Here is a 14,370-nt window from a genome sequence, read left to right as displayed (position 1 = left end):
TCTCTCTCTCTCTCCCCCTCTCTCTCTCTCTCTTTTTTGTTTCTTTCTGTTTATTTTGTGTGTGCACAAAAAAAAAAGGAAGGGAAAAAAAAGAGAGAAGCCTTTAAATGAAACCGCCGAGGCTGTTATGAGAAGAAAGGCAATAATCCCGTCTCTAAATAACAGAGGGAAGGGAGAAGAGGGGGAGAAAAAAAAAAAGAAGAAGCGAATTCTTGCTCAGGGCTTTGCAAACGCCTCCAGGGCAGAGGATTAGGCTACAATTAGCTCAGCCCTTTGCTCTCGCCCTAGCTAATTTTTGCGATGAAAATGGGATTTTTTCCCCCCCTCCTTTTGGGGAAGATGTCCAGACGGAGGGGGAAAAAAAACGGGGGGGAGGGGAAAAAAAGCGATAAAATAATAATCCCCCCAAATCCGGGCGGCCCCAGCCCCCGCCCCAAATCCCCTCGCTTCCCTCCTCGGCGGCGGGAGCCTTTTGCTAACGGTTTGGGCTGCCAGCTCCTCTCCTTGCCTGGCTGGGGGGATAACGGTTTAATGTTGTGGAGTATCAGGCCACTGTCACGTCCTTCAATAGACTTACTGAAAAGAAGAAGGAGGAAGGGGGGGGGGGAAGCTGATTTTAATCATTGTCATTTGGTCTGATGTAATATTTCCCCAGGCGTTTCCAACTAGGCATAAATTTTCAGCTCCCAAATAAGTAACACAGGGCACGTTTCTCACAGCTCTTGACTCTCCTGCTACAATTAGGGTCGCACCCGCTCTGCACTTGTTGATAAACTAGCCCAAGTTTAAAATAATCCCCCAAATAATACGAATAATAATAACAGCCCAGGAGGGAAGCAGCCCCAGGCGGGAGGCGCGGGGCCGGGGGCATGTGGGTGGGGGGAGCCTGGCTCCCCTCCCCTTCTTCCCCCCCCCCCTTTTTTTTTCCCTTTCACCCTTTGCTAATGTCTCGCATTGTAAACGCCAAATTTCCTGTAGGCCATTAAAACCAAATGACGTCTATCGACATGCATTGTGCTATTGCAGAAAGCGCCCTGGCAGGCCGCCCCTGGCCAAAAGCGCCATTTCAATTATAGCGCACGGCTAGATGGAGATGTCTGCCATGAAGATTTCCCAGGCAGACAGGCAGCTCCGGGCTCGGCCACGGCGGCAGCCGCCTCCCCTCCGCTCCCCTCCCCTCCCCCGGCCCCGCAAACTTGCGGCGCGGGGCTCGCCGCCCGCTGCTGCCTCCACCCCGGGGGAGTTTACCTCGCACAAACTTTGGGCGCCTGGGGGTCACTGGCTGGATTGCTGCCAGCCCCAGGTGGCATAGTGCTCTGCCTCCTCTTCAGCCCTTCGCCAAGCCCCCGAATAAACTTTTTTTAAAAAAAAAAAAAAAAAAAAAAGCAAAAGAGAGTCGGGTCCCGGTGGTTTTGCACAGCATCCCCGTGGCTGAGGCAGTGCCACCCAACGTGGCATCTTCCTCCTCCCCCCGCCCCCACGCACGGGAGGTTTCCCCCGCAATAAACTTTCAGCAGCGTGTGTCCCCTGTGTGCGGAGCCCTGGGGACGGCTCTTTCCTTGACCTCCCCCCTCCCCGCGTGGCTCCAGCGGGGTATTGCTGTGCAGCCCTTGGGGATGGGCTGTGGGGGTGGGGGGTGTGCACACTGCAAATAAAAGTCAGTCTCTGTGGACCAGGAGGAGGTTAATTTTAAAACTCCAGCGCCTACTAGCCGCAAAGAACTGTAAGTGCAAAGAAGTTATGTAATTATTATTATTGTGTTGTTGTCGTAGTTGCAAAGGTCAAGCCATTTTTACAGTTAAAGGGAAATCAGAAGTGCTTGTCCTCACCCGAGAGCTCTTCCAACAGAGACAGGAGGTGATGCGTGGGGCGGCCACTCTCCGCTCTCCTGACACTTCGGGCTGAGCGGGGAAGGCTGCAAACTGGTTGACTGCTCTTCTTTTTAAATCCCACCATCGAGGAACAAAGTGGAGAAGGCAGAAGCCCCTCAAATTGAGGTTTCTGAAAGTTATCTTCCATGGCAGGAATAAACAGAAACTTTTTTTCCTAAGGGTAGTTTTTATTTTTTTATTATTATTTTTTTTTTATTTTGAGAGAGAGCGTACAAACTACAGGAGAAGAGGGAAATTTTCTCATTAAAGTTACATCCCTGCAGTTAGTTCAATTACTTGATATATGCAGAAGATGTTGTAAATTTAAAGATTTAAATAGCTTACAAAGATGCCGGAGGCTCCATCAGTTAATTTCCTTAATTTATGGATTTTTAGCTGAGCTTCTGAAATGAAAAGGAGAATGAGAACTAGGTCAGCTGAGAGATTTGCATCCAGTACAGACTCAGATTTGTTTTGCCTTGACCATCCTACCAGCCCAGGTATGTTTTGTAGCTGGGGCAACTGTTTCTCCTTTGACCCTTGAGGCATGTCACTGTTTCACCTGTGACAGCGCAGTGCAAAAGGGGGGATTTTATTTGCAGCTAACCTCTGAACATAAGGATGGCTTTGAAGAGCTGCTTCACCCTAGCACTGGACAAGAGCCTAGCCAAGTCGTTTCCCTTTTACAGCATTCTGTTCAACAAGTGCAGTTCCCCAGGGACGGAGGGGAGAACTGAGATGTAATGCTTTGTGCAGCCAAAGTCAAATTATCTTCTTGGTGGGGCACAGACTGAAGAGCTGATAAAACTCAGCAAGTTGATTTTTTGTTTAATCTGTAGGTTGCTCAGCGCCAGTTGTAAAAGACATGTAAGAATCTTGAGCAGCAATGAAAACAACATACAGTCTAATGCTCCTGAATCAAGGCGCAGTAGAGCTTATAAAATTATCTTCCCGAACAACAAGTAGACATTGCTTCCTCACTCAACCCCAACCCATCTCCACAAGGTGCCATACAGTTGTGCTGCATGATAATACATGGTGTGGTTAATACAGATCTTTTCCTGTTTGTTTGCAGATCAAAGCAAAGACACAATAGCAGCTGAGGATGAAAAAGACAAGCATATTGATTGCAGGCAACTTGTTCGGCATTGTTTTTATGGTGACTAGAAAAGGACAATGTTCTTGAGAGGATTTTTTTGCCTATACGAATGTAGAAGGTATTAAAGGTATACTGGATACCTCTATATGCACTCACTTAGTTCTTTCTTCTCACTCAAGTGTGTGGATGCTTCTTTGTTGTTGTGTTCAATATGTATGAATATATACATATGAATTAATACTTAAAAGATTGATACAAACTAAACAGTTTTAGGAAGCAACATTGCAATATGATTAGTATTGGTGTTCATGATTTACCATTTCTTTTCCCACTAGATGAAGTTTCTAAGATTTGCAAGGTACATGTCAAGGACGGGTATATAAATGGATTTTTATTTATTCACAACTCCAAGACTAATTGCTTCTCTTTGCCTGAAGGCCAAGAGATTGGTTTTAATATGACACTTCAAAAGTATTCATAGAACTACAGAGATACTAAGTGTCATTGTTTAAGAGAGAAATCTCACTATGGTACTTGTGACCCTGAAAATAAAATCTTCCACTTTATTTTGAATTCTAACATTGTTGTTTTTCAGAGTTTCTCTTAAAGCTCAACTATTAAAAAAAGGTACAAAGGAAAATACTAAATACTATGCAGCAAACACAAAAGAAACAATTTTACAAGTGAGCATAACTTATTTTCTTAACCATATGATTATGCCCTTTTTAAAACAAACCAAAATTTATGACATAAAAATTTCTGAGCTCAGATTTAGAATGTTGTAATTAAATCAGATAGGTCAGAGGATAGCTTTCCTTAAGTGTTTTAAAAGTTCTTGACTAAATGTCAAACATGTATTTTATGAAGGTATTAAATAGCACAGATAGTAAAAAATAATTTTCTTTATTAATACTTCTTTCTTTCCTATTGCAGATCTTTAACTATGGATTGAAACGGACAGAACCATTTTGCATTTCATCTGGTTCCATCTTGTTATCCCATAGTTTAAATTTGATTTTGGTAAGGATGCTGATCAAATAATGTTTTGTCAGCCTTACTCAGCATTGAAATAGAAGCCTTGTTAAAGTCACTACATTTCAGCTTTCAACAACCTCTGCTCATGCTATCCTGAAACAACACGTCATGTGTATTTAATATCAAGGAATTTAAAATAAGAAATATTGCGAACTCATGCACAACTTCAGTTTTTCAGTCATATAACTCCTTTCAGTCCAGCTTTTTTGGGGCTTTAAAATAATCATCTTTGAAAATTAGGAAGCATATCAACAAATGTTGAATTTAGTGGAAATAAAACCACCTTGTTTCCATGAATACTGGAATCTCAATAACAGCTTCTTAAATATTATTTCTTACTTATTCCAAAAAAGAATCTTAATAAATATGAACATTGCAGTCTATGCTCAGTATTGTTGTCACATAGGCCTTGCTCTGCTTCACCATTTTACTCCTCCACTCACCTGGTTTGTGTTACGTCTAAAATTAAGGGCTGATGCTGCTTTCACAGAAGTCAATTATAATTCTGCCTTCAAGAAGTCCAGGATCAGATCCAAAGATTATAATGACTTGGAACAAAGACCTAGGCTTTGGATTTCTGTAAGGTGCTTCATGTTGTTTTTGGACGTTTTATAAAGTATCAATAATAACAATTAAAGATACTGATCACTTGAGAATATTTTTAAAATCCAAGTACTGAACTCTGAAGAATTAGGGATACTAGGGTTGTGTCTACACTGCTATGGAGGATCCATCTTAATGACACCCTCAAGTCATGAATACCAACCTCCACTAAAAAACCCTAAGTTCAACCCCCAGCTTCAGTCCGACTTAACCCAGAAGGTCTGGTGAACTTCAGGCTGGACAACCCCAATGTGTTTTGTTCCACATGCACAGGAAGTCTGCCAGCCACAATCCTACAACTCTCAGTCCTATTTTCTGCCTCTTCTTCACCCCAGTTTGTGTCTCTGCTGCCTGTCATGAAAGTCAAGCCAGAAGAAAAGAGAAGTAGTCTGCAATATATTCTTAGGATGGCTCTGATAGAGAAACAGGAAATGCAGTGAATACAGCAGCAAGGCAGGCCATAAGGTAAGATATAGATGGGACAGTTCATGTGGCTGGGGCTGGCTGAGGGCCACACTTAACTGGTGTAAATATAACATATGTGGCACTTCTTTTAAACCTAAGATCTTCATTATGAGTGACGCTTCTCCCTGTTCATGGCTCCGTGGCCATTGTCTCATAAAGGTACTTTTGTCTGAGGGGAAAAAAGAACTGCTGAGCGAAAAATGCTTCCGAAATAATTTCTGGACCCAAGAAACCCTTGCAGCATTTATAAGCGTGGGCAGAACCGGGCCTTCTCTCTGGAAAAATGAGGTTACACAGAGAAGTACATAAGAAACAAGACCAAGATGCAGCAGGTCTTGTAACCAGCCCTCGTATTTTAACAACAGAGAATGAGATTGACCCAGAGGATGTGACAAGTTGGTGAGATGAGTTTCAGACTGGAAATATTCTGCCCATGTGGAGAAGCAATTATTTGGGTCAGAAACCTCAAAAGATAAAATAACTTGGACAGCCCAACACTTCTTGGTTCTGTCAGCAGGAAAAAATAAAAAATGAAGTAGGGAAATTTACCAGAGCAGACAAGGACATGGAATGGGTTTAAAGCCAACTGTAGTGGTAGTCAGACCGTAATGAGAAGTTCATCTTGGTATTTCCCAGTCAGACTGGCATCATAGTTTGCCATTGGTTGGGTGAGGAGGAATGTCATGGGAGTGACCTGAAGAAGACACTCCAGGTGAAAGTTTGTCTAAGTCTACCCCAACACAAGTCTATTCCACGCAGTTGGTCCAATAAAAGATATCATCTGCAAAAAACCTTGTCTTATGGGAGCATTAGTTATGACTGTACAAATAAGGAATTTTGATGATTACAGAATCTGTAAATTGTGTCCTTCTCTGTCCTTAAGTATTCTGCAATTTTCTTTATCAGACAGTCTGACTGCTATGTGAATTACAAGACATTATTCTACTGAAATGCCTAAATATAGTTGGATTTTTAAAAATTGCCCATTATTCAACTCCCTGTTCACAGCTGCAAACACTTGACAATACCTGTATTATATATTGGAAATAATCTTCAGAACAAACTGCAGCATCCATTAGCTTAAGCACACTTAGATTAGGCAAGAAATACATTACAGAAAGTATTTTTTCACATCATAGAAAGTACTTTATTCTCATTTTCTGTTCCTGACTGTTAACAACAAAAATAGCACCCAAAAATGCTATTTAATTAATCAATACATGCAACATTTTTTCAATACAGTATTGCCCAGATTTTTTTTTAGATTGTCATTCTGTAAGGTTCTCTCACATCTTTTTAAACAGCCAATTTTAAGGCGGATTTCTTAATGTACATTTGTAACTTGCATCATATTAGCCTTTTGCTACTTGTTAAATAAAGATTAGCCATATTATATATGTCACAGATGAGAAAGCACTTGCATGAATTAATTGAATCCATTCGTTGGTTTATTACAGACACAAAGTAACCCAAAGAGTGTCACAAATCCACATGGTGTCCCTGAGTGCTTGATTTTGCATACGGATCGCTGACTTAGCTGAACGATGTATAAAATCCTGTGTACTCAGACGACTCCCTGTTGAATACACATCTAAGGAAGGTTCTTTTTTCCAACTAAGGTCTGGAATACTCAAAAATGTTTCTGAATGGTAGGATACAATGAACTGGTGAAAAGGGATACAAACTTCATTTTGCGTCTAATCTTAATGTATTTAAAGGCTCTCTGGGCACAAACATATCAGGAAGTATTTCTAATGCATCTGTCTTGGTAATCATCCTCTTCACCATCTAAATAATTGTCCTCTTCATCATCTCTTCTATAAGTAAATATATTGATTAAGGGCTTTGATGCAGGCAAAGAGAAGAGGAGGAATGATGTTGGTTGTGGAAACTGAAGAGGAGTTTTAGGCCCTAGAATTAATTTTGGATGAGATCAGTTCTAATGTAAATGGTTTGCAAGTTGCTGTAATCCCTTTTGACAATAAACTATAGACAGATACATTCTCTTGAGACAGACAATACATGATGAATTCTCAGCTATTAAAGCAGAGGTGAATTTAATGGGTTCTGAGGACAAAGTTAAACATGTCTATGTTGCAAAACACATGAATGACAGAAAACAAAATTCTCAACTGGAGCTGAGAAATGCTCAAAAACTAAATTTGTTGTCGTTGGCATTCCCTTGATGTGAGGATGGCAGTCTTCCAGTAAATAGGGAAGTCATCGGTGAGTCCAGAGATGACTGAGGAGGCTGATTTGAGATCCTCATGTTTGACTGCAGATGTGACAAAAAGTTCCAGGAGGGAGGAGTAGATCCTGGTGATGTCAGGTCACAGTTCTTTCTTGAGAGAGAAGTTTGCTCAGAAAGACTGATGCCTTGTCGTACCTCATGGTGCCATTGGAGATGATTCAGTGCTTCAGTCTCCTAATTTAGGTACTGATGTTTGTATCTCATTCCTTCAGGTTGATCTTCAAGGTGTCCATGAGTCGACTTTTGCCCCCCCACCCAGAGCAGTGACCATCAATGAATTGGAAATATAGGACCTTTTTTGGGAGATGGTTGTCAAGCATCTTTATGACACGTCCTGTCCAGCAGAACTAGTTTTATATGAACATGGCTTCAATGCTGGTGGTGTTTGCTTGAGCCAGAACACTGGTGTTCATCCGTCTGTCCTTTCAATTGATATGAAAGACTTTCTGAAGACAACACTGATGGTAACATTTTAGAGCTTTTAGGTGCCTCCAGTATGTTGTCCAAGTTTCACTCCTATTCAAGATGGAGATGACAACCTGGTAGACAAGAAGTATGATTTGAGTCCTAATGTTATGATTATCAAAGACACAATTCTGGACACTTCCAAAGGCATTGCTGGCAGATTTTTATCCAGCATTGAATGCCATCAGCTGTGTTTATTTTTTTGAAGAAGTGGTGACTCAGGTAGGGGAAATGCTCATCAAAGCCATTCTGCAACACCCCGACACCTTGCAGCTCCACCAACTTATCAAGAAGCCTTCAGAGCTGCTAAGCAGATGAACAAAGCATATAGTCCTGATGGAATACCAGCTGAAATGTATAAGCGAGGTGGAAAGGCTCTTTCACCAACTACACATCATTATTATGAAAATCTGAAGATATGAACAGAATTCCAGTGACTTGAGAGATGCCAGAATCATTACCATATAGAAGAAAGGAGGATACTGATAGATTGGATTGCAGCAGTTATCATGGTAATGTGCTCCTGTTCATACCTGGGAAGATCCTTGCCTGCAGTTTCCTTAATAGCCTCACTTTCCTCAGTGAGGAGACTACCTGTGTCCCAATTTGATTTCAGAACATTCAGAGGTTTAAAAGTTATGGTCGTTGTTGCTCAACAGCTGCAGGAAAGGCACCATGAGCAACACTGAGACCTTTACATGGCCTTCATTAGACTGAGTAAGGCGTTTGTTTCAATCAAAAGAGAGGCCCTATGGAAGATCCTGATGAGATTTGGATGTTCACCAAAATTTGTTACCATTATCAGACGTCTTCACAATGATATGACAATGACAATCCTAAGCAATGGCTCAGAAACAAACTCCTTTGCTATTAGAACTGGAGTCAAGCAAAGATGTATGATTGCACCAACACTATCTTCCATCTATATCACCGCTATTCTGCATCTCATTGCTGATAGACTTCCATCTGGAGTCAGCAGCCAGTATTACATGGACAGGAATGTCTTTGACATCAACTGGTTACAGTCCAAATACAAGATAACCAACATGTTCATTACCAATCTCAAATATGCTGATGATTGTGTCATGTGTGCTTAATTTAAAAGCTCCAGGTCACTCTTGATCATTTCTGTGAAGCATATAAAATGACTGGACTCACTATCAGCTTCATGAAAACCAAGATTCTTTACCAACCCACCCCAAACCAACCAGTTGCCCCTCCATCTATTACAGTTAGAGGGCAATCCTCAGTGAAAAAATGAATTAGGGTTCACAATATACATCTGTGGGAGAATGATGATGAATTGGGGACCACTGTGGGACTCATTGGCACTAAAGATCATTGAAGGGGCATGCAACAAAAAGAAGGAAGGAAGGATGGATACTCCTGTCCTCATGAAAGACAGCCTTTATTTGTGGAGCGGATGGAGTTTTTATTTTTTTATTTGATCCCTATGCTACCATGGGGCTGGCTTCTGTTTTTCATTCTAGTCCCTTTGTTTCATTCCTGTGGCATTCAGGGGCACTTTTGTTTGGTGCATATCCAAACTATCCATCCCCTTGAAGGTTGGCATTATATCAGAGGTGTAGTAGATGGAAAATGGTGTACTTCATCCATCCTCAACTAGCCTCTTGGGGATAGGTGTTAGCTAAGCTTGAATTTACATAGGACCCAAGAATCAGGGATTTCTAACTAGCTCTTGGATGGCCCTTTTCTTCCACTGTACTGCTTTCCATGCAACAATGATTCTGGGACTTTATTTTGTCCTATTCTCGGGCCTTAGAAAGGCATGTGCTCAGAGGGCTGTTTTTGGTTAAAACAGCAGAGACAAATATTCTGTATGTGGAAAACTGGGGATGATATTTCAAAGAGAATCCTGACTCTGCAGAATTTTGAACATGACTAGCGCCAATACAAATGCATCAGCTCAATTATATTAAATGAATAAAGCAGACATGCCAACACTCTGACATGCAGACAGTTTGCAAACAACTAAGTCATGCATATTTTCCTAGCAAGCATTTTGGAAGATGCATCAGTCTTGAGGAGGTGTGCTGTTAGGTCCTTAAAACGCAGGGATCGTTCTTTTTTCTTGAGTCATATGCAACTGCTCAGATGAAACCAGAATCTTGCCCTGGATAGAATGTCTTTGCCTTTATGGGTCTGATTTCCTTACTCATGAGAATTAAGACATAATCCTATTTTAAAATATGCAGTGATTCTTGCTATAAATGGGAGTTCTACACAGGAAAAAGGATACATGCTACTTTATTTTTGGAGATATCCAACTTTCTTGTTCAGCCTCTTTTGCATGTTTTATTATAATGCTTTGCAACCTTGTCCATCAAAATCATCACTCTGGAAGAAAGCTAGCTAAAGGAGAGCAATGGTATTTAATATTCAGCTTTTACTTTACAGTCGATTTTTGAATTGTGGAATTTGCAGGAAGAGCTTTTCAGCAAATTTAGCTTGAAATAAAAATGATTTGGTGTTACGGCACTCAGTGTAGCACACTTATTAAACTAGTTTATAGTAACAATTATGCTCTTATATTTCTGTCCATTTTAGGAACATTATACAAGTTCACTTCAATTTGGTGGAGAGAAAAATTAAATATGCAGTAAGCCATTATTCAGTTTAACTTCCTGATGTTAATTTTTTCAGGCTAGGCCTGCACTGAACGATTTCCTGACATAAATAGTTCATTTGTGAAAAGATATGTTTAAAATGTCTGAGGCTCCCATTGATTACTTGTCTATTGCTCGTATTCCTTTTTCATTGCGCCCGCACACAGTGTATCCCAGTGATACTAGGTATGGATACTTGTTTCCCTGCTTTGCTCAAAATGTCCATGCCCATGGAGCTCCATCCCAAATTATTCTGCTGGACCACTACCTTTTTCTAAAATCCTTCCTCAAGAATATACCACAAGAGATCAGCCAGCTAATGATGGCTATGATAAGTGGCAATCAGGAATTGATCATTTTATTTATTAAGATACATAAGTAGCAATAAGCATTCAAGATGTTGTGCGACCAGGGGGAACCATCAAGCTGTGTCATGTTACCTTGTTACTTTTATTCTTCATGCCTTCTCCTCTTCCTCCTTTTGTTTCTCATGCTCATTTGTTGTGTCTGATTTCAAAATACATTTTGAACTTTCTGGACAATCACCATGTTCCCTTGTGTAAAGCCTTTGTATAAAAAACATAGGAAGTTTTTGCACAAAGGAAACCTGGTCCTGACTTGAGCTTCCAGACATTATATGGTGAATATTGATCCTAACATGCTATCAGACTTCAGATCAACACAGCTAACCATGTCTCTAACATGCTACTGCTACCACTTAGATTTGGGATCTAGCTCACATTTTTCTTCCTTGTTTAGTTTAGACAGCACTCTTAAATTTACAAAATAAAATCTTCGTATCTTATCTGATGTCCTTTGTGAGCTTGTTACAAGGTAACACATTTTACCAGGCAGATTGATTTTCCTTGAAACTACTCATTGGATTGATCAGGCAGGGAAAGAGTTAAGCAGGTCCCACTGACCCACTGAAGCAGGTGGCTCTTTAGCTCAGCTGGATGGGAAATGGAAGTGATTTTTTGGAGGAGAGAAGAGCTGTGGAAAAACCTGAGGTGAGCATTTCTATGCTGTTGTTGATTTTGTTTGTTAATAAAGCCAAGCTTCAAAAAGGCATTGAATTTTGGTTTTACACAATGTGTGGACTTTGATCACAGCAGGTTGGTAAAGACAACTGCATGCACACACAGCCTCTGTATATTAAAGCTATTGCATCCTGCACTCACTTAAAGCAATGTAAATTGGGAATAATTCTTCTAAATTTGCTAGGGAGTACAATGTACAACTTTTACTCCATCTGGTGAGTGTCTACAAGAGCAATTGACTTTAATGTTGTGACTACATGGAGAAGGGTGTAAGCCAGGGCTGTCCAGCTGACTTGTGCATTAAGGGCCTGGCATTGTACCTTTCTTTTCTATTCACTTCGGTTGCAGTGGGAATGGGCTCTCTGAGCTGTGTTTGACCTTGTCAAACACTTGACTCAGCCAGTCTTTGACTGCTCCAAACATAGATCCTTAAAGCCACGGTCTATTTTAACTGTGAAAACACGGGTTTTAAAAAAAGCTACTTTCAAGACTTTCAATATTTTCTTTGCCTAAAGAAAAAAAAGGTGTTACAAATGAGGAAATGAAGGCTACAAGCTCCGAACCCCTCTTCGTCTGTGGTAGGGATGGAGTAGCCAGCCAGGGATAGAATAGCCTTTACATTCTCCCATGTTTGGCTTGAGGAGGATTATTAGGAATTGGGAGAATGAAGGAAATTTAGAGGCTGAATGTAGCCCTTTTATAGGGACCTCTCTCAATATAAGCCTGTAATCTCCAAAAAAACAGGTTGACAAAACTCTCTTTTGGTTTCTTCTGTCTTTCAACAGCTCTGTCTCCAGTACGACAGCAAAGCCCCACGTGTCTTGACCCACTGGTTTTGCCCCCATGTAAGTGAGAGAGTTGCCAGCCTTACTGATTTTACTCCTTATCAAAATCACTGTGAGTCTTAGGTTTCGTTTTCATTGGATATATCTATTTTTTGAATAAACATTTAATTACCAGTAAATTTGGAATTCATACTGCCTTTGAATTGTTAATGGACATTACGAAGAACGTTTTATATGAATCACAAGGTTTTAACTTTCTCACTTTTCCGTCTTCTGCTTTGAGGTTGAAAGAATGCAGGTTGGCATTGGGACTTTTTCTTTGTTTTCTTTTTTGCTTTAAAAGATAGGCGTGTTTGCCAAGTGCACCAAGGCAGAAAGGGAGAGCCCAGTGTCCCTGCTGTGTGTAAACAGCTCGTGCAGAGCAGCTACAGGAGCCTCTCCGGTTTTCTCTAATTGCAGCTGGGGGAACAGGTCTGCAGCTTGGCGGAGCTCTGTGGCCCTGGGTGGAGGTGCACCTTGTCCAGGTTCAAGAGGAAGCCCTCTTGGGCCAAAAGCATCCCTTCACTCTATTTCCTCCACTGAGGTAACCTCCAGCTTCCCTATCAGCTGTGTAAATGATGCAGGGATGTTTTTAGGCCACTAGTGGTTGCCTAGGAAACCAGCTGCTGCTCCCAGGGGACCTGCCAGGGTTGGTTTTGAATGAGGATCCTCGGAGACCCGCGGGGCCGGACAGCAGGGAGAGGGGCTCTGCGCTAGTCGGATAAGGTGGAGCCCCTTACCTGGAGAGCAGTTAAAGGCTGTGAGGAGGTGATTGGTTTGGAGGGTGCACCTGTGTGGAGAGGGGTCTGGAGACTGCCTTTTCTCAGCTCTAGATCCAGCTGGTTTGCCCTTGTCTGTTTTTAGCTATCTGCTAGCTGTCCAGGCATGTTGTGAGAATTGCTAGTGGTGTTAATAGCAACTCACAATAAACTAGTATACAGACTCTTCAAATGATAAACGGTGTTTACCTTTTGCCCAGGAAAATGCAGTCCCTCAAGAGGTAGGAAACACTGCTCTTGTTTCTCATTATTATTGACAGACATGGTCATTAAAAAAAATATTCCATTTGGGTTCTCATTCCTATTTTCAGCAGCCAATTTGCAGTTCAGGGTTCAATTAATTAAAAATCATTGTATGGATTGATATGGGTCCCATCTTAATCCAAGCTTCATGGTCCTAGCTTTTCATGCTTTGGGTCTATGAGTCTATACAGCGGTACCATTATACAGATAATATGCAATGTAATTCTTGCTGGTAATGTTAATTAATAATCTTTCTTGCATATGCATCTATCTATATGCTTATTTTTTCCCCTGGTACAAATATATGTGAGAATCTTTTTTCAGCAGAAGAATTTGGAGCAAGAAGTAAAGCCAGCCCCACTGACTATATATATATTTAGATGTTTTGCAATCAGGGGGAACCATCAAGCTGCAAATATATATGTATTAGTGGGACTGGCTTTACTTCTTGCTCCTGATTCTCTTGCTGGAAAAAGATTCTCACATAAATGCCAGAGAACAGTGAATAAAGTACCATCCCCACAGGAAATATAACTGCCAGGGGACCTTATTACAACAACTATGCCATGACTTGGTTATAAGACGTATATAACTTATAGTCTGCATAAAGGCTTGGACGTGGTTAAGTTCGTTCATAGTTCACATGGTAAATTGGGCAATGCAGGTAATCATTGCTGATTGACAGTAGAAACAGAAGTGGATTAACCTAGTGTTACTGGGTATTGTATGTTATGTTGACTAGTTCTTATGCTTAACCTCAACAAATACAATCACCTGCCTAATGCTAAAGAAAATACGGGCATTGCTAAAAGCAAATTCTGATGCAGTGGAGGCAGGATGTTTAAAAGGTGGCAATCATGGACATTGAAATGACTGAGCCTAATTCCACTTCACAGTAATGCTGCTCAAGCTAAGTAACCTATGAACAGGGCAAAAGGACTTCAGTTGTACATGCTGGCCTAATATTCAGAGACTTCCAATACTCTGGAGTTGATTCAATTTTGAGCTTAATAACACAGGACCTTATTTTCTCTTAAGAAGTGAGATTGGAAGGAGACTGTTTGGGAA

General features: G+C 41.0%; 1 protein-coding gene and 1 long non-coding RNA gene across 3 annotated transcripts in view; one reads left to right on the top strand and one right to left on the bottom strand.

Annotated features, from left to right (window-relative positions):
- The window catches only part of KCTD15 (potassium channel tetramerization domain containing 15), a 52,179-nt gene extending 50,818 nt beyond the window's left edge, over nt 1-1,361 (bottom strand). The window contains exon 1 of the mRNA XM_019535860.1: nt 1,249-1,361. The gene's annotated coding sequence lies outside the window, so the exon portion shown is untranslated. The remainder of the gene's footprint in view (nt 1-1,248) is intronic.
- Nucleotides 1,362-1,614: 253 nt separating this feature from the next.
- LOC109310602 lies at nt 1,615-5,429 on the top strand. 2 transcript variants are annotated; one of them, XR_002101270.1, is made up of 4 exons: nt 1,615-1,723; nt 2,947-3,097; nt 3,904-3,990; nt 4,944-5,429. It is a non-coding gene; the product is annotated as an uncharacterized LOC109310602 (long non-coding RNA). The 2 variants fall into 2 exon arrangements; XR_002101269.1 differs by lacking the exon at nt 1,615-1,723 and adding an exon at nt 1,749-2,371.
- Nucleotides 5,430-14,370: the final 8,941 nt, after the last annotated feature.

The sequence above is a fragment of the Crocodylus porosus genome, unplaced genomic scaffold, assembly GCF_001723895.1.
Source record: "Crocodylus porosus isolate Cpor-Errol unplaced genomic scaffold, CroPor_comp1, whole genome shotgun sequence".
NCBI classification, from domain to species: domain Eukaryota; kingdom Metazoa; phylum Chordata; order Crocodylia; family Crocodylidae; genus Crocodylus; species Crocodylus porosus.
This window is presented reverse-complemented; position numbering and strand designations above follow the sequence as displayed.